Here is a 22,984-nt window from a genome sequence, read left to right as displayed (position 1 = left end):
TAACATCCCCCGCCACAACCACCTCTCCTTTCACCTGCGAGACCTTCACTGGCTCCCATTCAACAAAAGAATTATCTTCAAGCTCCTCATGCATGGATACCAGGCCCTCCACAACATCAGACCCGCATACCACACCCACCGCCTGATCTTCCACATGCCCACCAGACACCTGCGCTCCGCCCAACTGGCTCTAGCCACAGCCTCAAGGATAAGCAAGAACTCAGCTAGATTAAGATCCTTCTCTTACCTCACCACAAAGACCTGGAACGCTCTTTTGCTACACCTCAGGCAATCACCCTCACTTCCTCCATTCAAGATGGATCTCAAGACCTGGCTCTTGGAATGAACTCCTAGTACCCCCTGGTGCCTTCAGATATCACGGGTGATCAGCCATGCTCTACAAGAACACTGATTGATTGATTACAGCCACTAAAAGGTTCTGCCACGTTCTTTGTACAGAATGTTGCACTCTGGGATGGCCCAATGCCACACATCACTGGAACTGTGTGACCATAGAGGAGGAGACCAACTAGCCCATTGACTAGTGACTGTGTTATCCCCTCGGGCACTTTGGTGGGATATAATGGACACTTGTGACACCTGAGATTTCAGTGCTTGCTGGACTGGAGAGAAGAAAACCTCTCTGCACCCATTGGAAATGCACAAAGAGAGGCTGCGATGCTGTAACAGCTGCACATGCTGCACTTGGGTCTATTGGAGTTTGAAATCTTTTCTGCTCGCCTGCAGGAAAAGCTGATTTCTGGCTCCTGTCCAATGCAGAGACTCCAAGGGTCAGTTGACCGGCCCCCTAGGAACAACACTGGGGACAGTACAGACAAAGAAGCCCAAGCCGCTCCTCTGGTAGCTACCGCAAAAATCTAGCAGCTATTGGACACCAGGCAACCCCAAGGAAACTTCAGAGATAGCCACAAGATGAACTTGTGTCTGCTTGACTTGTGAGTGTTGGTTGTGACCAGATTTGTCACCCCAGAAGGCCACCAACCTCCACCAAAGATTTGCACCTTGACTGCTGAGTTGGAAAAGCGCAAGGTCTACATCAGCAGCCCTTGGAACCCTGCAAAGAGGACAAAGTGGACATAGTCGCCCCCACTCACCTGTGCACCAAGGACTCAACCAGATTTCCCCCTTGTGGACTGCACAACATCAATAGCATCCTTGAGCTTCTTCGAGCCTGTATCCCTCAGTATCTGGACCACTCCATTATGGTCTATGGAGGTCATCCTGTAAAGTTTGCTCTGAAAACATTCTGGTGGCCAGGTAACTGTCCAAAGTATCCTCTCAGACCCCCTGGACCTCTGTTCTGCCAGACTTAATCACCCAACTCGAGCCGGAGATGCTAAACAAATTTTTTCAAACTTTTCAAAAGTTTCAAACGTTTTTGTTGACCGATGCTTGTTAGTGGTTGATGCTAAAGTTATGTATTCCTTTAAAAATCTATATCTCCGGAAGCTTTTGGTCGATTTTGATAATCAAGGTCTCTAAAGATACATAAAAATTGAATCTATTGTTCTAACTTCAAGTCTTGTCGCTTTTGTGTTGTGTGACTTTCTTATTCTGTTGTTTGGTGTTGTTTAATGAATAACACATTGTTCATTTGCTAAGTCTTAGTGCTCGCAGCCAAAGCTACCCAGGATAGAGTCTAAGGTTGAGTGAACTTACCTGACCGGACCCAAAATGTAATTTGTAAGTGTCCTGTATGGTAGGGCCACCCAGCCAAACCATATAGTGCACCTGAAATCCTCACACAATGATACAATAAAGCTCCCTAAGCACTGCCACAGCATTTCACCTAAGATACACAAAGTATAATCACAGAATCTGATGGGAACTTCCCACCCTTTTACTCAACTAAAACGCATTATAAAAATATGTCAGAATAGCGGCTTATTGGAAGGGTGTGTGAGGTGTTTGGGGGGCTTTGTCACACTGCCCACAGTTGCCCCATAATAAAATGCAATAAAAAATTGACACAAAATATGGTGGTGCATTGCAGTACTAGAACAAAGTCAATTAAATACCCACCAATAATGATTCGTTTTTGGGAGAGCCCTGGTTATATGGTGCACTTCGTCCTTGCATAGTGTCCAACATGGGTTTCTCTGCGTGCCACGGACGAGTGTAGTGGGCCCAATATATCTTGTGGTAATAATGTGTGGGGCTGCCGACTAGCCTCTGTTTTTTCAATAGACTGCTATGTGCTTCAGCCAACTTTCTACCCAAGGTGCGCTATTTCCTCACCGGTGCCTGGAAGTTCTTCAGTAGCCAACAACATTGCCACTGCCATTAATCTGCTATTGCTCACCGGGAGTGATTTAACATACCCACACAATGCAGACAGTGGGTCTAATTGATTCTGTGCTGTCATTTGTGCAATGTTGTCATATACTACTTCCAAGTATGTAAGTATGGATAGACAGTCCATGACATAAGAGCTATGCCAGTGTGTTCAGCCTGAAAATGAGGATGGTGGTGAGGACTTCTCATGTGTTTAAAGTGTCCTGAGTGCTTTTTCCCATAAAAAATATCTGTCGTTAGTTCAATATAAGACTGTGAATCCTTCCCCTGAGAAGTTTTTGTAGGTCTTTCGAAACCTCCTTTGGTTTTTCCCTGTCTCCCCTTCCTTCCTCTTGTGGAGACCTGGTCCTCACTTTTGGTGATCCCTCAGGTACCTACTTTTGGACCATGGTGCTGAGCCAGGTCAACTTCCTTTGCAAGCTTCTTTGGTACAGTGAGCTTGGAATTTATGAAGTGGTGGTGCAGCTCTAGAAAGCAATTACTGAGCATGTGCCCTTTTACAAAAAGATTTCACCGATCATGGAATTAGTGACCTTGCTGCCCTGCACCCAACCATCCAGTTCCTCACAGAAATGCTTTACCAAATCCACGAAAGGCTGGTGACTGTCTCTAAACTTTAGCCTGTACTTTTCTGGCTTAATACCATATTTTCCAACCAGGGCCTCCTTCATTAGGGCATGCTTCATCCAGTCCTCCTTTCCAAGGGCCAGGTTATATCTCCCTCCATTGAACAAATGTTTATACAGACTAATCCCCCCCCATCTCCTTCAGGGACTGTGTGCATATCTCAGGCCACCCGATAGGCAATAAACCACTTTTCAATGTCAGCCCACAAAACATTGCTGGGTACCAGGTCTTTTGTTATGGGCACATTGTATCTTCTCTTGACCTCTGTATCACTACCTCCATCTACTCTGAACTCTGTTAGCTTGATGCTCTTCAAGTCCAGCTCCTTTTGCCTCATGTGATGAGCCACCAACATTTTCTTCCCCTCTAAGTCCCTGTCAGCTGCTATCCCCTCAGCTTCCAAAACCAGCTTCTTTTCTGCCAAGACAGTCACTCCCTCGACCTTTTACTTCCTTCTCTGCAGCTGCTTTCATTTACTCAGCCAATTTCGGCTTGGCCAGCTGCAATTTCAGCTTTTTTGTGCTCTCCTTTACCCCAGCTCCTCAGGGAAAAGGTTGTGGGAGTACACACTGCTCTGGATCTAGCAGGGAACCTCACTCCTGTGGGCTCTCATCTCTCCTCTTTAAAAGGTTAAAAGGTTAAAAGTTTGTCTCCCCCTCCTTTGTTCCAACCTCCTCTTCCACCTCATCAACATCCTCCTCCTGCTGTGCTGTAGACTACAGTATACAAAAAGCGATGGGTGCAATGCTTTAATTAATGTCAGCCACTGATAATAACTTGGGTTGCATCCCAGTCCATCATTCTTTTGCACACAGTCCCCTCAGTTTAGACCCAGCCAAAAGCAAATCAGTCTTGACCTTTTCCAATGGGAACAGTCCAGTCCATCCAGACTACACTGGAACACTAGTAGACTAGAACCGGTTTCATCCTGATTAGGGCTCATCAGCTAGGTATAGCTTGGTTCCAAGGACACCGTGAGCACAGGACTCATGTCTGCCCACAACCATTACACTTAGGGTAACACACAGAAGTTTACAAAAGTAATGGATGGAATGTGTGAATTAATCCCAGCCACTGGTAGTTTCTCTATGCTCCATCCCAGTCTATCATTATTTGCACACCATGCCATCTCAGTTTGGCTGGCCCTTCCCCTTCCTAGATGGCTGATCCGGCTATATGACAACTTTCTTACAGCACCATCACATTGTTGCTGCTAGAGGGTAAGGCATTGTCTTTGAGGAGGAGGGTCTTTAACAGTCAGTGTTAAAAATGGGGTCTTTAGTTGGCAGTCAGGTTACCCCCTGTCCAAGCAAGGACCCTCACTCTAGTCAGGGTAAAAGAGAATCACCCTCAGTTAACCCCTGCTCACCCCCTTGGTAGCTTGGCACAAGCAGGCAGGCTTAACTTCAGAGTCTAGGTGTAAAATATTTGTACCAACACACAGAGTAACTCAGTAAAAACACTACAAAATGACACAACACAGGCTTAGAAAAATAGGTTATATTTTTCTACACAGAACAAGATCAAAAGGCCAAAAATGCACCATGCACAAGCCAAGTTAGGAATTAAGAAGCAAAAAGAGTCTTAAATCCCTAAAAAACAGTGCTAACGCTGTTAGCGTGAAAAAGTGCATGGGTTGTGTCAAAATAACATCGCACAGGCGAGTGTGCATCAGAAAAGGCCAGCAATGTGTTGATTTATTATTCGCAAGCGAGACTGTGTGTTGTTCCTCCTCCAGTTGGGTCGGTGTGCATAATTTTTCCTCTTTGCAGGAGAGCAATGCGTCGATCCGGACAGGCACCTCGGGTCCGGGCAGGCTTTGCGTCATTTTTCCGCACCCAGCGAGGTTTGCGTAAAAAATCCTGCTGCACGCTATCAGAAAACCGTGGTATGTGGAATGTGACGTTATCAGTCTCCATCAGCGAGTGTTGCGCGTAGTTTATTTAGCCGGGTGCATTGATCTTCCTGCCGTGATGCAGGGGGAACCTTGATTACAGCCGCGAGGCCGGCGGCGCATAGTTTCTCTGCCACGTCCCAGAAGGTGCGTCAAAATTTTTCCCTCATGGTGGTCTGTGCTTGAATCTTCAGTCTTGGTCTGCCAGCATCAACTTTCAAGGCCCCAGGAACTAGATAGGGCACCACTTGGCAGGGCAGGAGTCTCAGCAGAGAGTGCAAGTGCTGGCAGGGAAAGTCTTTGATGGCCCCGAGACTTCAACAACAGGAGGCAAGCTCAGGACAAGCCCTTGGAGATTTCTTCACAAACAGGAATGCACAACAAAGTCCAGTCTTTGTCCCCTTGCACAGGCAGAAGCAGCAACTGCAGGATAGCTCCACAAAGTACAGTCACAGGCAGGGCGGCACTTCTCCTCAGCCCTTCAGCACTTCTCCTTGGCAGAGGTTCCTCTTGATGTCCAGAGGTGATCTAATTTTCAGGGGCTTGGGTGCCCTTCTCTATCCAGTTCTGCCTTTGAAGTAGGCCTACTTCAAAGGAAAGTCTCTCTTGTTTGTGAAATCCTGCCTTGCACAGGCCAGGCCCCAGACACACACCAAGGGGTAGGAGACTGCATTGTGTGAGGGCAGGCACAGCCCTTTCAGGTGTAAGTGATCACTCCTACCCTCCCTCCTAGCACAGATGGCTCATCAGGATATGCAGGCTAAACCCCAGCTCCCTTTGTGTCACTGAGAGGTGCAAACAGCCCAACTGGCAAACTAACCCAGACAGGGAATCCACAAACATGCAGAGTCACAGAATGGTTTAAGCAAGAAAATGCCTACTTTCTAAAAGTGGCATTTTCAAACACTCAATTTAAAAAATAACTTTATTAAAATATGTATTTTTAAATTGTGAGTTCGGAGACCCCAAACTCCACATGTCCATCTGCTCCCAAAGGGATTCTCCACTTTAATCATATTTAAAGGTAGCCTCCATGTCAACCTATGAGAGAGATAGGCCTTGCAAAAGTGAAGAACAAATTTGGCAGTATTTCACTTGTCAGGACATATAAAACACATTAGTATATGTCCTACCTTAAACATACACGCCACCCTGCCCATGGGGCTACCTAGGGCCTACCTTAGGGGTGTCTTACATGTAAGAAAAGGGAAGGTTTATGTCTGGTAAGTGGGTACACTTGCCAAGTCGAATTGGCAGTTTAAAACTGCACACAGACACTGCAGTGGCAGGTCTGAGCCAAGTTTACAGGGCTACTAATGTGGGTGGCACAACCAGTGCTGCAGGCCCACTAGTAATGTTGTGTAGCCATTTTAGTTATAAGCTTCATGCACATTATTTTAGCATACTAGGCCTGCCGCTGTCCACTTTCACCTAGATATGTTTTATTCAGCTCTGCTTTATTATTTTTACAGTAGTGACTTTCACGGTCTTGTTATATTTTCTTCTATCTGACTGTTTTTGCCTAGGCCAGCACTCTGTTCTCAAACAAGACATTCTTGCTCACTCTGTGCTTTTTCCAAGGCTATAGAAAGATACGTTGCCGGTGAACGTGGTATAAGTTTAGCCTCTGACGTTCATAGAAAGCACACATCCTTACGTAGGGACATTTTCTCGGAACATCAGCTGTTTTATTATAAAAATACTTTCCTGTCCTTTACACGTTAGAGGGAGATTCCAGCCAGAGAACCACAACTGTATGCTGATTGCTGAATGCTTCGCTACAGATGCTAATGCAGAATTCAGGCCTTTGCTCAGGTATGGGGGATGATTTCTTCCCAGGGGAACCTGAAGGGCAGATTTAGAGCTTAACACGCTGTGCTCTATCATAGTCTAGGTAGGAATTAGTCTATTGACTCTAGTGACAATATGGTAGCGTTATTTTTCTTCTTTACTCTCTTCGTCACAATTCTAATACTGTGATGTTGTGCCATCCTGGTTATTGCAGCTCATGCTTTGCTAAATAAGATGAAGTCACTTCATTAAACTCTTATTGAAATATATACTGCCTCTGTTTGTCATTTTGTATATGAGACTGATGTAACTGAGAGAAACGAATCTGACCTGAGTGACCACGGCTTCCCTGAGAAACCATTTATGTCATGCACTCGGCTGCCAAATCATCTCTGCCTTTGGGTAGAGATGAGGCACTGCTAGTTAGCCGGAGCAAAACCCAAATTGGGGTGACAGGTATCACCTGCAATAGGTCAGACTCAGCCTCCCACACCACGGGCGATTCTGCCACTCGAAACCCAGTAGTCTCATTAGAATAATGGGAGCCTAGACGACAGTAGCATTTGATTTACAGGCCCTGGGCACCTCTAGTACCAGTAAATCAAATATGCCAATCATGGAAATCCAATTACACACACATTTTACATATGAGCACTTGCACTTTAGCACTGGATAGCAGTGGTAAAATGCCCATAGTAACAAAAACAGCAAAAACAGAGTCCAGCACACATCAACAACCTGGGAAACAGAGGCAAAATGTTTGGGGAGATCACAGTAAGGATGGCAAGTCTAATAGTTGTCATCCTATTTACTTTGGTGTGTTACCAAGTGAGATGGGTATACCCAGACATGGGTCCCATACACACTGTGTCACTGAGACCATATGAGCCCTAACTCTCAATAGAGCCCTCCTTTGTGTAAACACAGTTATTAAATTGCGATAAATGTTTGTGAACAGTTACAATTATATGACTGCCAGACATGTCATTAATGGTTGCAAAGCCTTTTATCATAATTTATGCAGGGTCATTTTAGTGACTGCAAATATTATGTCTAATGAAAAATAGACACACAAATGGACCCGTCAGTCCCATGCCTCTCACTTTCAGCTTACATGGAGCTGTCAGAAGGTGATTCCCACAGGTGTAGTAGGCATCCTGAAAACTACCAATCAGCTGGCATCAGTTAGGGCTTGGTCTGTGGGAGCCATAGAGGACTTCTCCTGTGGGACTACAGTATGGGAGACCTATGGGGATGTACAGTATTTGGCATTATGGCATCAATCTGCAGTTTGGATGGGCCTCTGGGGATCAGGGGCCTTATAATTGTTTTAAAAAGAAAGATCACAATAGAAACTCCAGAAACAAAAGATACAAACTTTGGCAAGACTGCGGGTTTGGGGGCAGTGGAGTAGTGACGTGGGGAACATGAGGAAGTGGAATTAAAAATAAATTTGGATGGGGGATGAGGGAAATGGTGATATACAAGAACGAGATAGAAACACAGAGGGTGGGGGAGAAGAAAAGAGAGAAACTGCAACACAGACAAGAGGAGAAACAGGCAAGGAAAAAAACAACAGGGATCACATGATGGCGTAGAAGTGAGTAGCATGAGAGAGAGAAAGGGAGCAAACAGCACACAGCATAGACAGCCACACAAAGCAAGGTGAGAAGAGGGGAGGAGCACAAAGCAGTGAGAGGTGGAAAAAATCATTGAGTGCTTAACAAAAAAGGAAAAAAGAATTTCCCGAAACATGAACAGTGGAAGGACACAATCAAAAAGACGGTAAAGAGGATATGCTTCAGGTGAGGGACAAACACAAGAAGAGGAAGGCAAATCAATGCAAGACAATGATTAAGAAGCAAGTAAAATGAAAGTGACACTGAAGTCACACAATGGTAAGCAATGGGTGGGGTCTAAGCCCATTGTAAGTTCCTAGGTAAGGCCAAATAGGTATTTTGTAACCAGACAGTTTGCATAGTAAGTAGCCAGTAGCACAATTTCATCTTTCCAATTTACTCAACTGTTGATCACGTTTTCTAAGAAAACTCATATGAGGGATCGCTGGTCCTGATTTAAGCTGTATATAGCATAGAAAAATGCCCTGCACATTTTTGCTGCTATTCCTCACACTATGCACAAAGATTAGTCATTTCTTTTGGTCCTATTGGATCAGTTGTCCATTTTGATACAGTGTAATATAAGACCAATGTTCTCAGTACTCTAAAACTGCACACAACTCATCAAAATGAGGGAATAAATGTTCATACATACTCCAACACTATTCACAGTACCATTGAAGCAACCTCACTGACCTGGTCAGTGAACTGCTATGCCTCTGCATAGCTCCACCAGTAAGTGGAAGTCCATCCTGACTAGAACTCTGACCTCTGTCAGAAGTTCAAGGCCCTCCTCCACCCACAGGATTCTGCTTTTGCCTCATCCCTGGTGCCTAGTGGGAGAGTTCTGCTCTTCTGCAGGGCTGCCCTTTGGCTCTTTTCTCTTTTCTCCTCCTTTTTCTTTAGTGTGCTGTTTTTGTGCCTTTCGCTTTAGCGCATTCCTCTTTCTTTGCCTCTTTCCCTTTTCTCCTCCTTTTTCTTTCAGTGTGCTGGCTCTGTGCCTTTTCGGTTTCTGCACTTCCCTCTTCTTTTCCTTGTTTTTCTCCTCACTCCTCTCATTCTGTCTCTCCTCTCTCGCATTCTCCCCACCGCTGCTGCCCCTGCGGCCCCGCCCCCTCCTCTCTCACATTATTCCCGCCGCTGCTGCCCCCTCAGTCCCGCCCCCTATTTCGTGCTGTTCCCACTCCCACCTCCCAGCTGTCCTCTCCTCCCCCCTTCCCTACTTAATGGCGGCCGCTGCGTGGGAGGAAGAGCAACCTCACTGACCTGTACAGTGAACTGCTCTGCCTCCGCATAGCTCCACCAGTAAGTGGAAGTCCATCCTGACTAGAACTCTGACCTCTGTCAGAAGTTCGCGGCCCTCCTCCACCCGCAGGCATCTGCCTGCACCTCATCCCTGGTGCCTAGTGGGAGAGCTCTGCTCTTGTGCTGGGCTGCCTCTTTTCTCTTTTATCCTCCTTTTTCTTTAGTGTGCTGTTTTTGTGCCTTTTGCTTTGGTGCTTTCCTCTTTTTTTGCCTCTTTCCCTTTCCTCCTCCTTTATCTTTAGTGTGCTGTCTCTGTGCCTTTTCTCTTTCTGCATTTCCCTCTTCTTTTCCTCATTTTTCTCCTCACTCCTCTCATTCTCTCTCCTCTCTCACATTCTCCCTGGTGCTGCTGCCCCTGCGGCCCCACCCCCTCCTCTCTCGGATTCTCCCTACCTCTGCTGCCCCTGAGGCCACGCCCCCCCTTTTTTTGTGCCGTTCCCGCTCCCGCCTCCCAGCTGTCCTCTCCTCCACCGCCCTACTTAATGGCAGCCACTGCACGCTGTGCAGCAGATGCGCAGCGGACACACAGCAGGTGCATTACTGGCTCGTTGAAGGCGTGCGTAAGGCAAGCCCATCTGCGCCGGTCTGTGACCAGCACTAGGACCACTGGACCTCTCACCCACCACCGCTACACCCCAGCAGCACTCATCGCACTCAACCCAGGACAAGACAACAACTGTAAGCAGGCATCTCCAAGTAACACCAAGGAACCCTTCATCTGTCACCACTACAAATTCACCAGCGTCCATCACTCAAGCCCACCCCGAGGACCCACAAAGCAGAACACAGCCTCAGGTGTTTCCTGATCAACACTCGCTCCATCCACAGACACGCCATCGAACTCTGGAACCTCATCAACACCACTTCCCCGGATCGTCGCCTTCGTCAAAGAAACATGGCTTAACCCCTCTGTGGCTCCAGACATCACCATTGCCATCTCAGACAGCTACAAGATCATCTGCAAAGACCGCACAAACCGCCCCAGGGGAGGCATCGCCATTGTCCACAAAGAGTCCCTATGCCAATCCACCAGCACCGAAGACTCCACAACCAACATGGAACTCCTCCACTTCCAGATTGGAACCAACCCCAGCACCACTCTCTGGGGAACCCTCATCTACAGCCCACCTGGCCCCCAGGCCCCATCCTGCGACACCATCGCTGACCTAGCCACCACCCACGCTCTTATATCCAAGGACTACATCCTACTGGTAGACCTCAACTTCCACCTGGAAAACCCAAATGACAACAACTCCACCACCCTGAAAACCTCATCAACCTCGAACTCAAGCAACTCGTCACCACACCTACTCACTCGGCTGGTCACACACTGGACCCCATTTTCTCCTCCAGCAACTACTTCTCTGTCAGCCACACCACCGAATTCCAATGGACCGACCACCGCTACATTCACTTCACCGTCAACAAACCCATCGATCACCACCATGCTCCCCAACTTCCCAGCAGAAATTGGAACAAGGTCACTTAAGCCTATCTCACCGACAGCCTCAATGCAACACCCTCCCCAACACTGCTGCACACAACCTCCACGAAAGGATCACCAACTGTGCCAACACCCTCGCCCCACTCAAGACACCCCACTACATAAGCACAGCCAAGAAAGCAAACTGGTTCACCCCGCACTCAAAGAATCAAAGCAGTTCTGCAGATGTCTAGAGAGGAAATGGCGCACCGACAAGACCCCTGCAAATCACGACACCTTCAAAAATGCCATCAAACATCAACGCATCAATAAAAATCGCCCACAACAGCAAAGAACCTTTCACCATCATCAAAGAGTTCACCAACCCCAACTCCACCGACATCCCCCTGTTGCAAGAACTCTGCGAAAACCTTGTCAACTACTTCCATCACAAGATCGCAGACATTTACGACACCTTCAGCACCCAGCGCCCTCCCACGATTTTCACCCCCCCCACCTCCGCTGGAACAACATCACCAACAATGAGACCCGCAACATCATGGTAATGATCCACTCAGGAGCACCCACTGACCCCTGCCCTCACCACATCTTCAACAAAGCCAGCAATCATAATCGCACCCAAACTCCAGCATACCATCTACCACTTCTTCAAAACTGCCACCTTCCCAGAGAGTTAGAAACACGCCGACATCAAACCTCTACTGAAGAAACCCACCACCAACCCGACAGACCTCAAGAACTACCGGCCAATCCCCCTGCTCCCCTTTCCAGCCAAAGTCATTAAGAAGGCAGTCAACAAACAACTCACCGCCTTTCTGGAAGCCAACAACATCCTGGACCCCTCTCAGGGATGATTCAGAAGCAACCATAGCACCGAGACCGCCCTCCGCAACCGAGGCGAGGCCGTCGTCCTCATCCTCCTGGACCTTTCTGCCACCTTCGACACAGTCTCACACAACACGATACGCACCTGTCTCCATGAGGCCGGCATTCAAGACTCAGCACTGCAATGGGTCTCTTCGTTCCTCACTGGCAGAACACAGAAGGTCCAACTCCCCCCCTTTCTCTCAGAAGCCACCAGGATCAGTTGCGGTGTCCCCTAGGGATCCTCGCTGAGTCCCACCCTCTTCAACCTCTACATGACCCCACTGGCCGCCATCATCAGAAGCCACACACTCAACAACGTCTCCTACGCCAATGACAACCAACTGATAGTCTCCCTCACTAATAACCCGACCACTGCCAAGAACAATTTCCATGATGGAATGAAAGGAGTCGCCGCCTAGGTGAAAGATAGTTGCCTCAAACTGAGCTCGGACAATGCAGAAGTCCTCATCCTTGGCTCCACACCCTTCGACAACGTCCCCCACATCTGGAAAACCACAGCCGGAGGAAGGTCCTTCTCCCTCATCGCCACCTTAGACCTGGAACACCCTCCCCATCCACCTCTGTCCTGGATCTCAGGGACTGCTTGCGGGGTGGTTCTCCCTCTGCAGGGGGTGGGATGCTGGTGTGGTGGTCCTGTGGCGGTGCCTCCAGTCCACTAGCGCCGGCGGAGGTGGTGGGCAGTTCATCGTCCAGGCTAGTGTCAGGGGCCCTTGTTGTGCCACAGTGTCCCTCAATGTGTTGAGTACTTCCTTCAGCACCCCTACGATGGTGCCCAGGGTGGAATTGATGGCTCTGAGTTCCTCCCTGAAGCCCAAATACTGTTCCTTCTGCAGGCACTGGGTCTCATGAAACTTTGCCAGTACCGTTGCCATCGTCTCCTGGGAGTGGTGGTAGGCTCCCATGATGTTGGAGAGGGCCTCGTGGAGAGTGGGTTCCCTTGGCCTGTCCTCCCCCTGTCGCACAGCAGCCCTCCCAGTTCCCCTGTGTTCCTGGGCCTCCGTCCCCTGGACCGTGTGCCCACTACCACTGCCCCCAGGTCCCTGTTGTTGTTGGGGTGGTGGGTTAGCCTGGGTTCCCTGTAGTGGTGGACACACTGCTGATTGATGTGTCCTGGGGACAGAGGTATGGGCCCGCTGGGTGGGCGCTGTGCTGGTGTTTCCAGAGGGGGGAAGCTCTGTAGTGGCCAGTGACGGTGTGAGGGGAACCGACTGTCCCGAGGTCCCCGATGGGCCGGGCTGGTCATCTAGATCCAGTTGGACATAGCTGCTGTCATCACTGTGGGCCTCTTCTGTTGGTGGTGTGGACATGTGTGGACCCTCCTGTCTGGTGACGTTGGGTAGGGGTCCTGCAGGGGTATAAAAGGATGTTTATTACATCTGTGTGTGCCATGGCGTGCAATTGGTGGGTGGCCGTGTACCCCAGTGCTTGCATTCCTGTGTGGGACCTTGTGTGATGGTGGTTTAGGGGGGTGTATGGGTATGTGCCGTGGCCATGCTTTGGTGGTGGGTGTCCATGCTTTGTTGTTGCATGCAGGGCTTGGTGTTAGGGATGGGTGGTTTGTAATGTTGGGACATTTGTGAGGAGTTGAAGTGATGGGGGTGAGGGTGGGGGTATGTGATGGCATGCAGGTAGGGTGGGGGATGTAATAGTTAAGAGTTGGCTTACCTGAGTCCATTCCTCCATCTACTCCTGCGAGGCCCTCAGGATGCAGAATTGCCAAGACCTGCTCCTCCCATGTTGTTAGTTGTGGGGGAGGGGGTGGGGGTCCACCGCCAGTCCACTGAACCGCAAGGTGGTGTCTTGAGACCACGGAACAAACCTTCCCTCGTAGGTCGTTCCACCTCTTCCTGATTTCTTGGGTGCTGTCCCACTGCATTGACCCTGTCCACTATTCTGCGCCATAGCTCCATCTTCCAAGCTATGGAGGTGTGCCGCACCTGTGATCCGAATAGCTGTGGCTCTACCCGGACGATTTCCTCCACAATGACCCTGAGCTCCTCCTCAGAGAACCTGGGGTGTCTTTGCCGTGCCATGGGATGGTGTGGGTGATGTGTGGGGTGGTGTGTGTAGTGATAATTGGGGATGATATTTAATGGGGTGTTGTGTGAGGTGAGTGGAAGTTCTGTGGGTGATGGTATTGTGTGCCTGTGGATGCTGGGTAGTTGTTTGTGGTGTCTCTCTCTGGCCTTCTCTTGGTAATTGTGGTCGTAGGGGTTTGTGGGTGATGTGGGTGTGTGTTTTATATTGTAATGGGTGTGTGGGAGTGGTGTGTGTATGTGTATCAGGTGTGTGTATTTCGAATTGTCCAATGTGGCTGTGTTTTGTAAGAGTGTGTGTATTTTGAGCGCAGCGGTGTGAACCGCCAATGGAATACCGTGGTTGAAAGACCGCCGCGTGGATACGTGTGTCTTCATAGTGTGGGCATATTTCTGTTGGCGTGACGGTGGAGGTTTGGTTTTTGCCAGTTTATCACTGACCTTTGGTGTGGTGGACTTTTGTGGGTGTCTGAATTTTGGCAGATTCCGGGCTGTGGGTCATAATAGCTGTGGTGGATTTCCGCGGCAGTGTGTTGGCGGTCTTCTGCACGGCGGTAAGCAGCTTTTACCGCCAATGTTGTAATGACCACCATAGTGTACAATTAGAAGTGTCAAGACATCTGGATTTGAGAAATCTGTGCTGCACCGACCATTAAGTCTTTGATATATGTTATAGTAAAAGGCATATTCCTTATTACCCCAAGGTCCAAAATGTTTGGCTGGTCTTCAATAGCAGAACTGTAAAGAGAAACATTCTCTGACACCTAAGAGATTTTTCCGTAGCATCCTGAAACAATACTCCCATTTACCAGTTCCGATTTAAAATCTTTGGACCCAATTGCTTGTATAGACGGAGGTTTTAGCACTATATATGAACCAAAATATACCCATATAACAAGTTGAGGTTTGTGAAATGTGAAAGTAGGTGGATATCACAGACTTTGCATACTCACCACTAACAGCTTGCTAAGTGGTAGGAAAGGCAGCAACGAGTTAGTCTTAAGAACAGCTAGCAATAGGAGGTTCCCAGCCTCCTCCAAGGCGCCAACCTAGATAGCCAGGAGGGTTTAAAACTGCCCTGATATGTTATAGCGCCAAGAGAATAGCTGCTGGTCTGTTCTGTCAGACACTATAAATTGGGGTTACATGTCTAAATCCGTTTATGTGCCAGCTAAAACATTAACAATATCTGACTCTTTCATGCAGTTAATCAAGACAACACTAAGAGCAGTGTCAACAAAGATGTGCTTCTAACTTTCCTCTAATAACCAAGGCTTTACTTAAGCCACTGGCCTTCACAGTCTGTCCTGATCTAGGTATTCGTAGCTATCAGAAACAAACATAGTATAAAAATGCTTTACTTGCACAAAATACTAGAAAATGCTTGCATAAAAATAAGTAGTCAGCGCATTAATTCTCACCAATCAACAGGTCAAATATCATCAGCATGTACTGAAAATGTTAAACGGATACACCCACCCCTGGGGAGAAGCAAGCAAGTGACAGGAGTCATGAACAGATCAAATAAGACGCATTGCTGCGGTTTGGCTACTCCCTTCTAACTTCAGCAGTAAAAATTAATAGTTAACACGTTTTATTTGAGCAGTCCTGTCTGGCTACCGATGCAACTTCGTTATGTAGCATGTGAGCCTGACACGGTGGCCCACACGTTGGAAACATTATTATTCTGCAATCCCTAGTATGGCGCATTGCTTAGAAGACATATTTTGATACTGTAAAATTGACTGCAGAAGTGATATGTATACATTTATTTCAGGATAGGTGAGAATTATATGTTAATATTATCATGGATCATAATGAAGCTCAAGACAGGCATACTGCATGTTAAGAATTCAACAGCTTGAGCTCACCACATTACACATGATGTCACACGTCACACTACATGTGACTATATGAACTGCATCTGTGACAACACCTACCAATCACTTAAGCATAAGCAACTGCATATATAAACATGAAAGTGGGGTAGTGTAGTGGTTGACCTGACAGCCTTAGGGTGGCCATCCCCCAACTTGTTGCCTGCTTCCCTCCACTTTTCTGACACTGTTTTTACTGGTTTTAGGACCCTGGGCACTTTACCACTGCTAACCAATGCTAAAGTGCATACGCTCTCTCCCTTAAACATGGTAAGATTGGTTCACTCCCGATTGGCATATTTGATTTACATGTAAGTCCCTAGTAAAGTGCACAACATGTACCCAGGGTGTGTAAATTAAATGCTACTAATGGGTCTGCAGCACTGACTGGACCACCCACATAGGTAGCCCCTTAAACTATGTATCAGGCCTGCCATTACAAGGCCTGTGTGTGTGCAGTTTCACTGCCACATCGACTTGGCATTTAAAAGTACTTGCCAAACCTTAAACTCCCCTTTTTCTGCATATGACACCCCTAAGGTAGGCCCTAGGTAACTCATAGGGCAGTGTGCTATGTAGATAAAAGGCAGGACAAATCCCTGTGTGTTTTATATATCCTGGTAGTGGAAAAGTCCTAAATTAATTTTCCACTACTGTGAGACCTGCTCCTTCAATAAGCTAGCATTAGGGATTAGTATGGCCAGAATGGTAATAGAAAATCCTGATTATTGGTGTGGTTGGATTTTATATTACTATTTTAGAAATGCCATTTTTTGAAAGCGAGCATTTCTCTGCACTTAAAATCCATCTGTGCCTTACAGCCTGTCTCCAATCAACTTCTGGGTTGGGCTGGTTGACAGCTCCCTTGTGCATTTCACCCAGACAACCACAAGCACAGGATGCTCAGTCACACCTGCACTCAGCTGCATGCTGAATGGGGCTTCCTGGGCTTGAAGGGTGGAGGGGCCTGACTAGGCTAGTGGCCTGCCCTCACACAATGGATTGCCAAACCCCCTACTGGGACCCCACAGACAGACCTATACTGAAAGAGGACCTTGTGCACTTCAAAACCACACTTTGATGTCTCCCCCACTTCAAAGACATTTTGGGTATATGAACTGGGTCTCTGACCCCACCAAATCAGACACTTCCGGACTTGAACCTGCAACCTGTCAAGAGGAACTGCCTGGCTGCCCAAAGGACTCACCTGGACTGCTTTGCTGTGAAAGACTGCTGCCTTGCTGTTGCCCTGCTGCCTTGCTGGCCTCTGACTTTACTGAGAAGTGCTCTCCAAGGGCTTGGATTGAGCTTGCCTCCTGTTTTCTGAAGTTTCAGGGCCAAAAAGACTTAGGGGGTCATTCTGATTTTGACGGGCGGCGGAGGCCAGAAGGCCGCCCGCCAGCCCAGCGGGAAACCCCCTTCCATGAGGATGCCGGCTCCGAATGGAGCCGGCGGAGTGGAAGGGGTGCGACGGGTGCAGTTGCACCGTCGCGATTTTCAGTGTCTGCTTGGCAGACACTGAAAATCTTGGTGGGGCCCTGTTAGGGGGCCCCTGCAGTGCCCATGCCATTGGCATGGGCACTGCAGGGGCCCCCAGGGTCCCCACGACACCTGTTACCGCCAGCCAGGTTCTGGTGGTCAAAACCGCCAGAACCAGGCTGGCGGTAAGGGGGTCGGAATCCCCATGGCGGCGCTGCTTGCAGCGCCGCCATGGAGGATTCCCTTGGGTAGCGGGAAACCGGCGGGACACCGCCGGTTTCCCGTTTCTGACCGCGGCTGTACTGCCGCGGTCAGAATGCCCATGGGAGCACCGCCAGCCTGTTGGCGGTGCTCCCGCGGTCGTTGGCCCTGGCGGTCCATGACCGCCAGGGTCAGGATGACCCCCTTAATCTCTTCAAGGAAATTCCTTGTGCACCGAAAATCGCTGCACAGCCTGCTGAAAATGACACACAGCCTGCCTTGCGACGAGAAAATCGCTGCACAGCCAAACCGGTACCATGCATCCTGACTATCAGAGTCAAGATTGACACAGCTCCTGGTTGTGACCAGAAATTTGATGCACAACCCTACCCGATCGATGCACAGTTGAGCTGGTACCACGCAGCCCAACTTCCTGAGTGAAGATTGATGCAGCACCTGCATTGTGACCGGAAATTTGACGCACAGCCCTACCGGATTGACGCACAGCCGAGCCGGAACGATGCAGACCAACTTCCTGAGTGAAGAATCGACGCAGCACCTACCGTGCAACAGGAAATTCAATGCATCACCTACTGGATCAACACAATGCCTGTGATTTCATACCGCATGCCAAAGATTTCCACACATCGTCCCTGGGTGTCAAAAGATCCCTGCATCGCAGTGAGGAACCAAGACTGTGCACCGGAAATGAATGCAAAGCCCCTTGCAGCGTGGAAAGAAACAACACATCGTCTGTGCCACGTCGGAAAATCCAACGCACACCTCATTTTTCCACGCATCTCCAACTCTGCAGTCTCCGTGCATGATAATTTTGACGCAAACCAGGAACTATGTGCAAACAAAAGACAACTGTTGATTTTTAAGATCTAAGACTTTTTTTAATTTGGCAAAAGTGATATTTCAACTTGTGCTTATTGAATCTTTATCGTTTTGACCTTAATTTAACTAGATAATTATCATATATTTTTTCTAAACCTGTGTGGTGCATTTTTGTGGTGTTTTCACTGTGTTGTTGCATGATTTATTGCACAAATACTTTGTACATTGGCTTCTAAGTTAAGCCTGACTGCTCAGTGCCAAGCTACCAAAGAGTGGGCCTAGGATAATTTGTATTGTGTGTGACTTACCCTGACTAGGATTGTGGTCCCTACTTGGACAAAGGTGTGTACCTCTGCCAACTAGAGACCCCATTTCTAACATATAGTATATAATGTATGCTTAATTTTGTGTCCATATTAAAACATTGTTTAAAATAAGACTAGAGTGCATGGCTGTGCATTCCCACTTGCATGCTGCATGCATATGCGTAGCCATGTGAGAGCACAGTGCATAAAAGTACACACTCTGAATGTTATTTCCACCACTTCCCGGAGAGGCATTCTTACATTATTTGAGTCATATCTGGCTTCTATTATGGTGTGCTCCTACATCCGGCTTGTTTCTCTTCATGCTGTGTAGCCTCATCACTAATTGTTTCTGAGAACCAGCAAATGCTCCTTAAAATGAAGCCAGTGCTGTGCCTGTTCATCTCACCCACCTGGCATGTCCCACTTTTACCTACACTGTTTCACCCAAAGCTGTCTTTTGTTCAGCTGAGAGTAAAGACATTCCTAAAGTATTTTTACATGTGCCACCAGCTGAGGTCTGTTGGTCAGGAGTGTGGGAGGATTTTTTCTTCTCCATCTGTGGTTGGCCAATGCCGCCTCTGAATAAGTATTTAGTGTGGGGTAGCTTCCAAGCAATGTAAGCCACTGTTTATGCCTTTTAAGGGGAAATGCACAACATGGAAGAGAGGGGGCTATCGCTGTGATGCTGGAGGAGTCAGAGTTAGATATGGGAAGTTTGCATGTCTCTTTGGAGCGGCAGATAATGATGGAAAGGCATTGGGTATGGGTGCCCAAAGTGTTTGAAAAGGGACAACTGTCCTCATCCATCAATATCAAAGGACTGATGATACACAACAGAAATATTCGGAGGCACCAAAACAGGCTCACCCGCGCCAGACCCATGGACAGTGGCTGTGTTCATCCAAGTGCAATAGAATTGAGATCCACATCAGGGCATCCAATAGGCTGCCCAGTCTGCAGAGCTGAGAACATTGTAAAGGGAAGATCCCACCATAAAATATTTTTAAAACATGGCTCCTTAGTACAACGAACCCCAAGGGAAAATGTATTAATCGCATTCGGTTACATAATATAATGAACACATTGAGATGACTTAGGAGACAAAAAAGCAATTAAAGGCTGTGATTTGGAAGAATTTCCTGGGATGTGTGGTTATGCTTTCAAAAGCTTATAAACAGTTCACACTGGCATAAAGCAGGCCCCCAGCTCCTTGGGGGACATCATTTAGCCCGATATCGATGAATATCTGTGAGATTGGGAGACTGAGGGGGCCCTCATCACAATCTGCCTGAGCCCCATCATTTTGCATTAAGCCACTGAGTACACAATAACTTTACATTTGGAGGCAATCTTGACTAGTTTTATTTATGATTGAAAAAAGTCTCGCTCAAGTAATTAAATTTGAGAGCTTTAACAAATGAATGTAATCAAATAAAACTAACATGATGGTTCTGCTAGTTTAATGTCCTGCTATTTGGAAAGCAGGAAAAAAGTTTGACATTTCATACTAGTTATATTGCGCTCCTTTGAAGGACCTACAAACCATAGGATGTACCATGCAGTAAATGAATGTCTATTTTACTTCTCTGAAAGGCATGTATACATCATTAATTTTGAGAACCTATCCCTGCAGTGAGTGGTCCTCACCTGACTAGTTGCCATATGCATTCTCCTATGCAATTCAAAAAGAAAATACTGCCTTCAAAAGGAGTTGGTATCAGGACTCTATGGCCAATGGTCCATACTTCCATAGTTCAGCATCCTCGTCTCGGTCCAACACACATGCACCACCTTCAGACTAGCCATTCGAAACTGGAACAGCATTACTGACAAGGACTGGAACACCACTTTCAACACCCACTGACCAAAACACCTCAACAGCCTCCAATTGGATCAGCTCCTGTGCCAACTCCATGGTCCCCTTCAAATACAATACAATATCCAGTCCCAGGCCAGTTGGTACACAGAGGAATGCAGACTGCTGAAACACCATAGGAAACAACTGGAGCACAAAAAAGACAACGATCCAGGACAATTGAGACAGAAGAACATTCAAATCTGGTCTGATCCGGACCAAAAAACATGTTGCTCTGGTGGCCTGCATCAATGCCAACACCAACAGAAGCAAATATATCTTTGCCATTATGAAATATTTAACCTCACTATTGGCCGCCTCCAACTCGATCACTCCCTCACAGGACCTCTGCAACAATCTCTCTCAATTCTTCAGCAACAAAAACACTGCCATTTACAGCAACTTCAGCCCACCACTGGACTCAACAGACTGTGCCAAAAGCCTCTTGATTTTATTCAAATAACCTATGCTAATCGCATGGCCTGTCATCACCCCAGAAGAAACCGCTACCATAATCCACTCAGGGGCCCCATTGGATGTCTTCCGCAACCTTCCCAGATGCTTGGAAACATGCGACGGTACTCCGTTTGCTAAGGAAACCCCCTGCAGGCCCTTCAATGCTTGCCAAATACACAATGATCTCCCTGCCACCATTCCTGACCAAGGTCTTAGAGAAAATCATTAACAGGTACCTCACTGAATACCTCAATGACCACCAACTCCTCAACACCACTCAGCCTGGTTTCAGGCCGAGCCACAGCACAGAAGCTATCCTCATCACTGGCATGGATGACATCTGCATAGTTATAGACAAATGAGACACAGTGGCCATTATCCTCCTCGGCCTTTTTGCAGCAGTTAAACAGTCTTCCACCCCATCCTCATCCAACCTCATTAGAGTTTAAGGACATGCACTCCACTGAATCTGGTCCTTCCTGACTGGAAGGACCCTGTCAGTAAGCCTGGCACTGTACACCTCGTACGCCTGCACCCTCATCTGCGAAGTCCTACAAGGATCCTCCTTGAGTCCGTCATCAACACATACATGATCCCTTTAGCAAGCATCATCCACTCTCACAATATCAAGGTCTTCTCTTATGCTGACAACTTTAAGGGTGGGTGGAATGGGAAGAGTTCTACTCCGTGGAATTCCACAGAGTTAAATAATAACTCAGTGAGATTCCGCCCAACATAGCAGCTTCTAAAATATTCCCATCTAGAACCCAGCAGGTCCATTCAAGAGGTTTGTTGAAATGCTGATTTGCTATTTTTTTATCTGCCTGAGAAGGAAGAGCTGCAGCCTTCTCACGCATGCCATGATGTGTAACTTTGAATATGTTGATGATGGTAATCATAAAAGCCCTCAGCTCTTGGCCCTTCTGTGACAAACAAAAGTGTTTCCTTAATCTGGCACTTTGAGGATAATATTATTTCTTGTGACGAGGCTGTGTGCTGTATCCTGGACTGCAAATACAGGGAGTGCAGAATTATTAGGCAAATGAGTATTTTGACCACATCATCCTCTTTATGCATGTTGTCTTACTCCAAGCTGTATAGGCTCGAAAGCCTACTACCAATTAAGCATATTAGGTGATGTGCATCTCTGTAATGAGAAGGGGTGTGGTCTAATGACATCAACACCCTATATCAGGTGTGCATAATTATTAGGCAACTTCCTTTCCTTTGGCAAAATGGGTCAAAAGAAGGACTTGACAGGCTCAGAAAAGTCAAAAATAGTGAGATATCTTTCAGAGGGATGCAGCACTCTTAAAATTGCAAAGCTTCTGAAGCGTGATCATCGAACAATCAAGCGTTTCATTCAAAATAGTCAACAGGGTCGCAAGAAGCGTGTGGAAAAACCAAGGCGCAAAATAACTGCCCATGAACTGAGAAAAGTCAAGCGTGCAGCTGCCACGATGCCACTTGCCACCAGTTTGGCCATATTTCAGAGCTGCAACATCACTGGAGTGCCCAAAAGCACAAGGTGTGCAATACTCAGAGACATGGCCAAGGTAAGAAAGGCTGAAAGACGACCACCACTGAACAAGACACACAAGCTGAAACGTCAAGACTGGGCCAAGAAATATCTCAAGACTGATTTTTCTAAGGTTTTATGGACTGATGAAATGAGAGTGAGTCTTGATGGGCCAGATGGATGGGCCCGTGGCTGGATTGGTAAAGGGCAGAGAGCTCCAGTCCGACTCAGACGCCAGCAAGGTGGAGGTGGAGTACTGGTTTGGGCTGGTATCATCAAAGATGAGCTTGTGGGGCCTTTTCGGGTTGAGGATGGAGTCAAGCTCAACTCCCAGTCCTACTGCCAGTTCCTGTAAGACACCTTCTTCAAGCAGTGGTACAGGAAGAGGTCTGCTTCCTTCAAGAAAAACATGATTTTCATGCAGGACAATGCTCCATCACACGCGTCCAAGTACTCCACAGTGTGGCTGGCAAGAAAGGGTATAAAAGAAGGAAATCTAATGACATGGCCTCCTTGTTCACCTGATCTG

Source organism: Pleurodeles waltl, chromosome 1_2, assembly GCF_031143425.1.
Source record: "Pleurodeles waltl isolate 20211129_DDA chromosome 1_2, aPleWal1.hap1.20221129, whole genome shotgun sequence".
Taxonomy (NCBI): Eukaryota; Metazoa; Chordata; class Amphibia; order Caudata; family Salamandridae; genus Pleurodeles; species Pleurodeles waltl.
Note: the sequence above shows the minus strand (reverse complement) of the source record.